The 12500-nt window shown below is 46.9% G+C and overlaps 1 protein-coding gene across 1 annotated transcript in view; it reads left to right on the top strand.

Moving 5' to 3' along the window:
* lrtm2a (leucine-rich repeats and transmembrane domains 2a) overlaps nucleotides 1-12500 on the top strand; it is a gene marked incomplete at both ends in the record, with an annotated part of 44744 nt that overhangs the window by 6642 nt on the left and 25602 nt on the right.

Genomic DNA, 12500 nt, shown 5'->3' with positions numbered 1-12500 from the left:
CCAGCACCCCCACAGCCGTAGCTACAACCACTTAATGTCAAGGCTCTCATCCACATTCATTCATTTTCTCCCCCCGCTCTGTCCTCCATGAGCTCAATGTAACGCGGAAGTGCAGTGGTCTATAGAATCAAACACACACTCAACGACTCCGATCAGCATCTCTGTAGTGATGTGTTGTAGGACGCGGCTGGAGTGGCATGTGGTATGGTGACAACACACTAGGGCTGTCCCCGACTAACGATTTGGATGGTCGACTATGATTGGCCAAAATTTGCCGTTAGTCGACTATTGGTTGACTAAATAAAAAAAAAATTGTTTTTTTTAAGTATAATTTTTATTTTTTATTTTTTTTAAATATATATATATTTTTTTGTATCATTCCATTTGGGATGTGCTGATCCCTGTATTCACCAGGTCGCGCGGAAGCGCATTGCGACGGATCAAAATTAGATTAGATTAAAATGTATTGTCATCATACAGCACACTATAGCTACATTATAGCCAATTCTTTCCCCCCGCTTTTTCTCCTTATTTTTCTATTTTTTCTCCCATCCCAATTTCGTGATTCCAATTCTCCCCTCCCCTGTCTTGAACGTTGCTCGGTTGTAGGGAGGATAGAAGCCTTGCATCACGTGTCCCCTCCGGTACACGAGGAGGCAGCCTGTCACATCTTTTCACCTGCCAGCGCGGACTCTCATTGGCGAGGTGTAGCGCGTGGGAGGCTCACGCTACCCCCGCCACTTCCTGTCTCTGCTGTGCAGGCGTCCCCCAACCGACCTGTAGGAGTCGCTGTCCACAACGTCCAGATTACCACCCATTGACTTCCACCCGCTGGCTCTGCCAATTGAGCCAGTATGACGGCCGGCCCAAGCCGGAGGCAATGCTGACACCCGGATTCGAGACCGGAGTCTCTTGCATTGGTGATGAGCGCAATCTCCGCTGCGCCACCCAGCCGCCATCTGGAATAGACTGTATTAATATTCCATTTTTATACCGTCTTGTTTCACACTCCTGGCCACCTGCCTCACCTCAGTCCACACACACACAAGCACACACGCACACATACTGTATAGTCTACTGTATAGACTTGTTTTATTTATTACTTATTTACCTATTTATTTATTTATATTCTTTCATTTTACAAAATTTACATCCCAGCAAGCACAAACTATAAATTACAATACTACAATGCAGGAACCAATTAAAATGCAATTCAATGTAACACAACAGTACAATATAGGAGGGAGACTGATGGGTCTACCAGGGCACACAATACAACCAGGCAGGCCTGCTCATTATTCACATGAGTTACAGATCACCCCAGAGAGGCAATGACTGAATGCTTAATCTGAGTGTACTGGCAGTAAAATATAATCTATTGGTTCTTTCTCTCTCTCTCTCTCTCTCTCTCTCTCTCTCTCTCTCTCTCTCTCTCTCTCTCTCTCTCTCTCTCTCTCTCTCTCTCTCTCTCTCTCTCTCTCTCTCTCTCTCTCTCTCTCTCTCTCTCTCTCTCTCTCTCCTCTCTCTCTCTCAGGACCTAGCCTGTTACCTGATTGACAGCAATGGCTTCACCATCATCTCTAAAGAGCGCAGTGATGTGAGCTTACATCCATCTATCTATCTATCTATCTATCTATCTATCTATCTATCTATCTATCTTTCTATCTATCTATCTATCTATCTATCTATCTATCTATCTATCTATCTATCTATCTATCTATCTATCTATCTATCTATCTATCTATCTATCTATCTATCTATCTATCTATCTATCTATCTATCTATCTATCTATCTATCTATCTATCTATCTATCTATCTATCTATCTATCTATCTATCTATCTATCTATCTAAGACACAGACAGAAATAGATTGTTTATGAACACAAGGCCTTATGGTGTATCATTCATGAATGTTGATGTGAAAGGGGATGAACCACTGTTACGCAACAGAGCAGAAGATGTTGAGGTCTACACCGTGGACAACAACCCAACCCTGTAACACCACACTGTAACACCACACTGTAACACCACACTGTAACACCACAATGTAACACCACACTGTCATATTAACAACCAACCCAACCCTGTAACACCACACTGTAACTCCACACTGTCATATTAACAACCAACCCAACCATGTAACACCCAGGGGTGTAAAAAGTACCCAGAAATTATACTTAAGTGAAAGTATGGGTACCGTCTCAAAATCTTACTCAAGTAAAAGTCAGTGTATCTGGCTAAAAACACACTTGAGTAAAAGTCAAAAAGTGTCTACTTTTAAATGTAATTAAGTACTAAAAAGTAAAAGTAAAAACCTTTTTTATGACTGTCTATTCTTCTCATAGCAGGTGTTTAATCAAAGATCCCCGCCTTCTAGTCTTGCACAAGGACCAATCAGCATGGGTATGGGTGGGTTCATTTTCCATTGATGGGGATTTGATTGGCTGTTTTTAAATAAAGCGCGGCCGCAGGATTAATAACGTTAACGTTCGTTCGGCCAGAGAAACAAATAATACTAATTTAAATGGTTGGACCTGCAAGATTTCTACTTTGTACTTTGTAGGTCTGCATTTTAAATGTAAGGAGTAAAAAGTATGTTTTTTTTTCTCTGAAATGTAATTGAGTAAAAGTACAAGTATACAAACCTAATAATACTTGAGTAAAGTACAAATCCCAAAAATATTAACTCTTATTACCAACCCAACCAAACACCACACTGTCATATTAACTCTTATTACCAAGCAGAACTGAAGCTTGTCCAGTGACCTGCAGCTTCTCATTCTGGACCCAGCCACATTTTCAGGTCATCATAAAATTCCTTAATCTCATGGCCCTGACACCGTTTGAGTCAGACGATGTTCGTCTACTACCACATGTGCAGGAGAAATGGACTTTTCTCATGTGTATACTGCCACCTAGAGGCTCTGGTTTACTTTAGTACTGATCCCCATGTATATATAAAATGTTGATCTGCAGTGTAATTAGGCTCCCCATTGGGACAATAAGGACCTACAGAACTTAATTGGCCCCCTATTATGCAACAGAACACAAAACAACACTACACAACAGTGCATCCTGTACAATACAATACAATACAATACAATACAATACAATACAATACAATACAGTACAATACAGTACACTCTATTATAATGTAAGTCAACGTACACCACTTACAAATGTCAAAATCAGTTTAAAACACAAGGCAGTGTGGCTCAAAGTATAAACATAGGATAGGGGACATGACAGAATGAATAATTTACTGTATAGTGTAGTTCACACAGGGATGTAAAGGGGAGGGAGTAAGGGAGAGAGAGGGAGATAGTGAGAAAGAGGGATATAGTGAGAGGGAGAGAGAGGGATATAGTGAGAGAGACATAGAGAGAGAGACAGGGAGAGGGAAGGAGCGAGTGAGGGGGAGTGAGAGAGAGGGATAGGGAGGGAGTGCGAGAGAGAGAGGGAGTGAGAGAGAGAGGGAGATAGGGAGGGAGTGAGAGAGAGAGAGAGAGGGAGAGACAGAAGGAGGGTGTGAGAGAGAGAGGGATATAGTGTGAGAGAGAGAGAGAGAGGGAAGGAGGGAGTGAGAGAGTAACTAATCAACAGGGGGGAGGGAGAGAGGGGTGAAGGACTGGGGTGATGCTGGATTGATGGATAGATGAGTAGATGCAGGGTGTAAGGTCATGGAAAACCTGGGGAGAATCATGGAATTTGAAAAAAAAGGGTAAAAAAAAACTATGGAAAATTAATTATACATATCTCAAACATTCTGGAATGTCATGGAAATGTGTTCATAATCTATCTTCATTTGGTTAACGGTTAACTGCTAACAACAACAATAACAACACGTTTGCAAAAACAAACGGGGCGCCAGTGTAATGGATACTAACATTGTGGTCAACATTTTTATGTGAAAGTGAAAAAGAAGGCAAAATCAAATTTTGTAAAAGAAATATTTTTGGTTAGAGTTCACCATCATCGTGTTTATACTTGATCATGTTGGGGGGGGGTGTCACAAACTAGAACCCCTCTGTTTACAGGGACCACAAACCAAATGGGTTTATGTTTATTTAGGAACCCCATTAGCTTTTGCACTTGACAAAACCTATTCTTCCACTTACAACAACACAACAATATTCAATACATTATCAACATCAATTACATCATCAATTACATCATTATCAACATCATTAACAATCTCATCCTCAGTTAAGGATGATATTGTACAAGATACTTATTAGTATACAGTATTAAAATAAAATAAATTTAAATCAGCAGCACTCACTGCCATCAACATCAACATGTAATTGATGAGGATGACCCTGAAGCTGCCCTGGATTTATTTATGTCAAGATATATGAGTGTTGTAAACAAGTATGCTTCTTTAAAAAAAAGTGCATGGTCAACAATAGATCTGCCCCATGGCTTGACAGCAGTCTCAGGACCCTAATGAACGAGAGAGACATGGCCAAAAAAGCCTCAGTTATATTTCGTATTTGCATCGCGTCCCGCTCTGAGCCTTACGAGATACTTCTATCTCCTGTGATACTTAATGTATCTCCCACGAATAAAAAACACATGCACCCCACCTGTATGGGGCCCCGCCCCTTATGGTGGCCACCACCCATATAACCATGACTCTGGTCATGAAACACCCTTCCTCTGTTTTCGTCCCAGCGTATTGGATGCGTGCACCATACGAGTCTAGCGGAATGAAAAGATTAAGGAAGATTAATAATGTTGGAAGCTTACCGGAGGTTGCTGGCCCCTGGCATCTTCGACGCATGTTTTCGGCGACACGACGGGCCTGTGTTGATGTTCCTCGTTTGATGACTGCACATCGAGGTTCAGCTGTACAAGGCTGGCTGTCGGGCCAGCTTGTACTCAGGTAGGCCCTGTGTCTTCAGGCATGGGTATTAGTGTTAGTAATGCTGGTTTGTTTTGTTAACACAACCATGTTGTGTGTTGGCGCCGGGGGCAGGATGGTTTGGTGAACGTTCTCTGCAGGGAACGGTTTCCAAGCTGTCTTGGGCGTGCTGCTAAAACATCTGAAGCTATGCTACAGTACATGCTATCGCTACTGCCGCATGCTATTACTACTGCTAATTGCTATGCTGTTTTAATGTCTCCGCCGTGAGATGTTTTCACTCTCCCGCCTCTTGCCCGGTTCATCAATGAAGGTCAGTCGGTAGCTGTTGTGGGGTTTTTGAGTTCTATTTACCTTTTTCGGGTAAATGGGTTGACAACGGGGTAGGTCGTGGCTAGGTTCCTAGCCAGGTATTTTACCTTGTGTTCCGGCGGGGTTTGTTTAACGGTGTTCCCATCTGGGTTGGCGTCGGGTAGTGGGGCTATGGGTCCAGCCGACATGATAAACATGTTGCGTGTCTGTGCACAGGCAATTGTTGTCTTGGGTCCCACATTGCCTGGCGTTAGGCTGCAGTAGTATAAGGGCAGGGCCGCCTGGGAGAAATGTGAGGCCCTGTGCGTTTTTAGACGCGAGGCCCCCCATCTCCTGGGGCGGCCCTGTGTAGGGGGCTATTGTTTCGTTTTGTCACTCTGCTATGAGAAGGTCTGTCTTGCTACAGCTTTCTCTCCTCTCAAACCATTCATACTGACGGTCAATCGGTATACTGGGGGAGTAGTGCGGGGGGGGGGCTTTGTTTACCTTTTTTGGTAAATGGGCTAAACTAGGGCTGGTGTTCTGTTGTGAATATTTTGAATGAAGACGGGTCTGGTCCATCTCCCCTTAAACTTTGTGTGTATGGGTTTGCTCATTCTACAGTTTTTGTGGTTTAGCTCTTTTATTCATTTAACCCTTTCATGGTGCACACCACAGTGGAGGGTGCTGTTTGCAATCACCACTGGTGCTCCATGTTAACGTCAGTCCTTTGTTTTTGATATATTGAAACAATGCTCCCCCCGGCCGACACCATGGGTGGGTCGGCCTGGCGAGTGGCTGGTGGGCTGTTAAGGCTTGTACCGCCACGGTATGGAATTGGCAACGATTAGAACTGTGTTCGAATTGGTGTTTTTTTCTATTAAAAAAATGGTGTCTGGTGGAGGGGCCTTGAGGGCCAGCCGACGTCGACACATCGCGCGAGGTTGTTGACGTTATTAGCTTTGACCCAGCCGCAAGCTATAACCGCTCAGGGTTCCCCTCTCCGCAGGGGATTTTGGTCTTCTGCTGGAGCGCGGGCGGTATTGTCCTAGGCCCTACACCGCCTCACACCGCGCAGCCAGAAGAAGAGAGAGCACGGCCTCGTCAGCGGCGATGACGGGGCCCTCGACAGGCGGCCATGTTTTTCCCCCGCCAGAGGTATCCTGGGCGTTGATTCGACAGGTGTCCACAAGGCCGACAGCCTTGGCGGCCGAGGGATCGGCCATGTAGGATGGGTTCGGCTTGAACAAACAAGCCGTCACCGTCCTGCCGCAAGCAGCCCGCTCTCCGATCACTCCCTTCCCCAACACCAGCGGAAGAAGTGGGCTCTGATTGTTTCCTTTGGCTGCGGGCCGCGTGCCTTCGTTGAAGCGCGGGCGGCCCCACTTTTCGCTTCTCATGGGGACAGGGGCTGACACCCAGTTGATGGCTGAGCCTGGGTCTGTCCGTGAGAATGTTGTGCTGTCAAGCGGCTCCCACACCTTGAACTGTGTTGGTTGAGCCTGGTGTTACGTCTGTCAGCTTAAGTGTTGTCAGCAGGGGGGCTCGAAACCTTTTGAGGCACACAGTGCGGGCTTCCCCGGCCTCGCCTTCGCCAGGCCAGGTATCATGTTGGTGCCTCCCACTCCTGAAATATTGGCAAGTGGTCGCAGCTCACATGGTTTGGGGTGGTAGTAATATCACTGCAGGGCTACGGTGTGTAGGAACCCATGGGGGCCTTACACCTTGCATGTCCGGCTGCAGAACAACTCCTTCAGCATGTTCTGGAGGGGTGTTCAGTGGGGGGGCTTTTTTCATCGGAAGCCCCCCGTATCAGATCGGCCCTTTCTGTCGGGGTTCCCCCTTGGGTGCGATTGCCTCGTGGGTGTGTCTCAGGGTCAGGTGTTCCGACACGGAACGCGCTCCTCGCACGGTTCCGGGGTTGTCTACGCACAGCGGGGGGACCGGGCCAACTATCTACAGTTCCTGGCGGACCTGCGCCACGTGACGGCGGGTGCGTTGGGAGTGTCGTCACATATGACTACGGCAGTACCATATGTCGAGGTAGATGGAGAGAACGGTGAGGCGGGGACTTGTGTTTACACAACCCCACCCGTTTTCAGGTTTGGTACAGACCCTGTTGTCGGGGTCTCCAGCAGGGACAGCTCTGGTCAACGAGATCCAATCTCTGTGGATGAAGCAAGCCATCGTCGTGGCGTTCTCCTCCCGGTGTTCTCAGCCCGAGAAGTCGGGAGGGAGGGGTGTAAGACCCAGGCTGGACCTGTCCCATGGGAAGGTTCAGCATTTTTTGGATCGTCTCCTACCTGTTGAACACTGTCAGGTGGGGGTCTGGTTCTCCTCCATAGACCTGTAGGATGCGTATGCGCATCCCCGATCTTCCATCCTAGGGCTTACCTACGCTTCCTTTGCAGGGTTAGCGTATGAGTACCAGAGGCTGCCGTTCGGTTTTCTCTGGCTCCCCGCATCTTCACCAAGTGCGTGGAGGCCGCACTGGGGCCTTTGCGTCATCCGGGGTTACGGAGTGTTCTGCCCTGATGACGTTCTGGTCCTTCGCGGTCAAGGTGGATCGTCAGGTCTCATACCAGGCAGGTCTCTACCAGCCTGGGGTTGCTGTAGACTGGATGTAGAGTATTCCTCTTCCCAGTCAACGGTTGGAGGGCTATGGGCATCCATTTCAGAGCGTGTTGTCAACACGCTCGGGAGGTTCCGTCCTAGGACGGTTACGGCGCTGTCTCACGTCGCGTTTTCACCGACGCCTCCCTCGCTGGTGATGCGTCGGGCCAACGCAGTAGGGGGCAGCTGGCAAACCATGCTGCCCGGTCTGCGCTACGTTCAATGTGTTGGTGTTGAAAGCGGTCCTTCTGGTCCACAAATGGTGTTGATCAGGACGGACGTTACGACGTCAGTGTCGTGTATCGACAGACAGGGAGGAGTACGCTCCCCCTGTCTGCACCAGGCGGCGGGCGGCTGGCTATGGGCGTCCTCCATCTGCGCGGCCTGAGGGCTCCCCACATCCCCGGCAGGGAGAATGTGGGTGCAGGTGTACTGTCGCGGGGCGGCCCTCATCCTGACGGGTGAGGATTGCGTCTGGACATGGCCAGGCGGGTCTGGGACCGATGCCGTGCCGCCAGGGATTCTTCCCCATACATCTGTTAGGTCAGTTGTTGGGACGGGTACGTTGAGGGGCGCAGGTTCTTGATCCTGATGGTGTTACCATCTGGAATGCGCATGCTCCCTCCACTGTCGCGCTTACGCGGGCAGATGACGTATGTTCCAAGTGTGGTGTAAGATGGGGGGCCGGGACTCAGTCTCCTGCCCCCTGGATGCTGTCCTTAGTTACCTCCAGTCTCTCCTTGATAGACTGTCGGCTTCGACGGTGAGGGTATATGCAGCAGCTATATCCTCCTATCATGAGGGGTTTGAGGGGATGTCTTGTTCAGCCACCCTCTTGTGAAGCGTTTCCTGCTTGGCGCTCGATGCGTTAAGCCGGTGCAACGCTCCTTGGCTCCGACTTGGGATCTTCAATTGGTCCTCGGTCGGTTGTCCTTGGCCCCGTTTGAGCCGCTCGAGCGGGCGCCGTTGGGACAGCTGTCCTTCAGGACCGCGTTCCTTCTGGCTGTCACTTCCGCTAAACGCGTAGGTGAGCTCTGTGCTCTCTCGGTACGTCCAGAGTGCCTGTCTTTTCGGACCGATTGCGGTGTCACTCTGCGACCTGATCCTGCTTTCGTGCCTAAGAATATCCGGAGTTCCTTCCGCTCCCGGGATATTGTGGTTCAGGCGTTTCGTCCTCCTCCTCACACTAGTGAGTTAGATGCGGGCCTTCACCTGTCATGTCCAGTCCGTGCTTGGGGATTTACCTCAGCCGTACTCAGGATTTCAGGGTTACCGACCAGCTTTTTGTCTGTTACGGTGGGGCTCGTGCTGGTAAGGCACTGTCGGAGCAGCGCCTGTCCCATTGGTTGTGCGAGGGTGTTGCCCTCTGCTACACGTTGGCTGGGCAGGATCCCCCTGGGGGCGTCAGGGCGCACTCCACTCGTGGGGTGGCTGCCTCTGCCGCTCTCCTGGGTGGGGCCTCGGTGGAGGCCATCTGTGCTGCAGCTTCATGGTCCTCCCCGGGCTCCTTTGTAAGGTTTTACCTCATGGACATGACCGGGGGTTCTGTCTCCCAGGCGGTTCTGGGGTCTGTGGCCTTTCCTGCTTCCCGTCCTTTGGTCGGGTAGCAGGAGTGTGTGGGTATGGGCCACAGTGTGTTGAGTCACACGTGGTTCCGCCTGTGCGGTGTGTTCAAGGGGTTCTAGCTCCCTCTTGTTCGCATTCAGGTGGAGTTGACTGCGCCCCCCCTTCGTTAGGAAGGATGGGGTGACAGGGCTCCCCGCACCCCTTGATGTGGGCTTACGGGTCCTCAGGGGGTACATCTGTCGGGTCTCGCGCCCGCTCTTCCCCATTATCTCGTAAGGCTCAGAGCGGGACGCGATGCAAATACGAAATATAACGATAGGTTATGTAGATAACCTAGTTATATTAGTATTGGCTGAGCGTCCCGCTCTGCGCGCCCTGAGTTCCCTTTTGAGGGATCTTTTCCTGGGACGGGTTTTTGGCGAGGAAGGGTGTTTCATGACCAGAGTCATGGTTATATGGGTGGTGGCCACCATAAGGGGCGGGGCCCCATACAGGTGGGGTGCATGTGTTTTTTATTCGTGGGAGATACATTAAGTATCACAGGAGATAGAAGTATCTCGTAAGGCTCAGAGCGGGACGCTCAGCCAATACTAATATAACTAGGTTATCTACATAACCTATCGTTAGTTTTGGTTCAATTGATGACAAGCATAAATACTGTGCTTTACGCAATCAGGTGGCAAAACAAAAAAAGGTAAAAAAAATTATTAAAAAAGGGACTACCGGTATTTTAAACAAAGGTTATATGATGCGAGAAATTATAGCAAACAAATATGGAATGTTTTTAATGAAATGATGGGTCGAAAGACAACTGTGTGCACACCCTTAGTGGAATCAAATGGATTTGTTCTCACAAAACCAGGTGAGATTGCAAATCATTTGAATGATTATTATGTGGGTAAACTAAGGCAGGCTATGAATATTTCAAACAACCTTAAAAAAAAATTACTGTATTAAGTATATTATAATGAAAGACAAAATGTGTGAATTTGAATTTCATCAGGCTGAAGTCAGTGAGGTGGAGCGGTTACTCCGCTCTCTTCCTGATAGTAAGTTAGCAGGCCTAGATAACCTGGATAGTAAAGTGCTGAGAATGACTGCTGGTATCATAGCATCTCCTATATGTCATATTATGAATAGATGTTTGGATACCAAAGCTGCTTTTAATGAGGGAAATTCTAGACCTAAAAGTATTTTACCTGTCTTGAGCAAAATCATGGAAAAGTTGGTGCATTCACAAATTCGAGTATTTTGTTTCAAACAAGCTTGCAACAGATTCTCAACATAGAGCTGGTTTAGTTTTATGTCATCTTGACTATTGCTCTGCGATGTGGTCATCTGCTGCCAGTGGTGACCTCAGGAAGCTCCAGGTGGTCCAGAACAGGGCAGCACGGTTGGTACTGGGCTGCTCACTAAGGTCTAATGTGAGCCATATGCATGCCCGCCTCTCTTGGCTTAACGTTGAAAATAGATTGTCTTTTAATATACTTGTGCTGTTCAAGTTGGTCATGAGCATTAAAACTCCTGTTTTTATACATAAACAGGTTGTTTTTAGTAATACTGTGCATGAGCATTACACTAGAAGTTCCAGTAGTGGGCAGCTTGAATTGCCAGGTCCTACAATTTAACTCTTTGGAATAACCTGCCTCAAAACCTCTGCTGCATTTACAGTAGATTCACTTTTTAAAATAATCTTAAATTGTATTTAACACTGTAAAGTATTTTGTTTTGTTTTGTTTTCTGTTTCTGTGCTTGCATGCAATTTTAGCCATTTTAATTGTTAGTTTCATTATGCATTGTGTGTTGAGTACTGACTTTTAATAATTTAGTTTTGCAATAATAATTGTTTTTGTATGTTTTTTTGTGTGGACCCCAGGAAGACTAGCTGGTCAAACATAAATACAATTGGTTCAATTGGTTTTCACCGGTATGCCATAAGGGTTCAGTGCATGCTTGTTAGTAGATGTTCTTCTATTGTAAACTATATGATCATAAAAATACTGTGGTTTTTTGACAACTTGAACATTTCTGAGAAAAGTAATGAGATGGGATTGCAGACGTTTCTCAACCGGAAGCCATGATACATTTCTGTGCATAACTCCAATGTTAGTGCGCTTTGAACAGTGAAGAGCTAGTCTGGCAAAGTGGTTGGTGTTAAATAGAATCAAGAACCATGCCAAGCAACTTAGCCTCTTTTACCTGTTCCACTGGCTGACCAGCCAGAGTCAGGCTTAATTGTGGATCGCTGCTTAATATGTGCCTGGATCCGAACACCATTGCTTTGATTTTGCAATGCTGAGTACCAGTTTGTTATTGTTGACCCAGTCTGTTATGGCTTTAAGTTCTATTTTAAGTATATTGTTTAACTCACTACATGTTGATGCTCTACTGTACATTGTCGAATCATCAGCATACATGATTACACTAGATTTATTAATATATAAGGGAGGTCGTTTGTGAATATTGAGTATAGCAAAGGCCCAAGCAAACTTCCCTGTGGGACCCCACACTGCAACACCTTACTTTCAGAAAAGCTCCCATTGAAAAAGACTCACTGGCTTCTCCTAGTCAGGTAGGTCTCCATCCAACACATAGCAACAGAGCCAAAGCCATAGCATTTGAGTTTGTTCAGCAGCAGACTATGATCGATCACATCGAAAGCTGCACTAAAGTCTAACATCACCGCTCCAACAAGCCTCCTATCATCCATGCTCTTAAACCAGTCGTCGGTCATTTGGGCAAGTGCTGTGCTTGTAGAGTGACCATCTCTATATGCATGTTGGTAATTCGTTATCAGACTGTTACTTGAAAAGTAGTTTTGAATTTGGGTGTATACACTTTTTTCTATTATTTTACTTAACACTGGGAGGAGACTTATGGGTCGACTGTTGGAACCAGCAAAGTTTTTTTTTTTGTCCTTAGGTAATGGGATAACCTTGGCTTCCTTACAGATCTCGGTGCACACACCTTGCTCTAAACATTTATTGAAGATGTGACTTAATGGCTTAGATATGTATTTGGCAGTCATTTTGAGCCGTTTACCATCCAAGTTGTCAATACCAGGAGATTTATCATCAGACGGGTGTAAAAGCATATTTTCAACATTTTCTTCTGTAACATGGTGGAATTCAAACATGCACTGCTTTCCCCTCATGATACAATCTT

The sequence above is a fragment of the Notolepis coatsorum genome (assembly GCF_963971535.1).
Source record: "Notolepis coatsorum genome assembly, chromosome: 15".
NCBI lineage: Eukaryota > Metazoa > Chordata > Actinopteri > Aulopiformes > Paralepididae > Notolepis > Notolepis coatsorum.
This window is presented reverse-complemented; position numbering and strand designations above follow the sequence as displayed.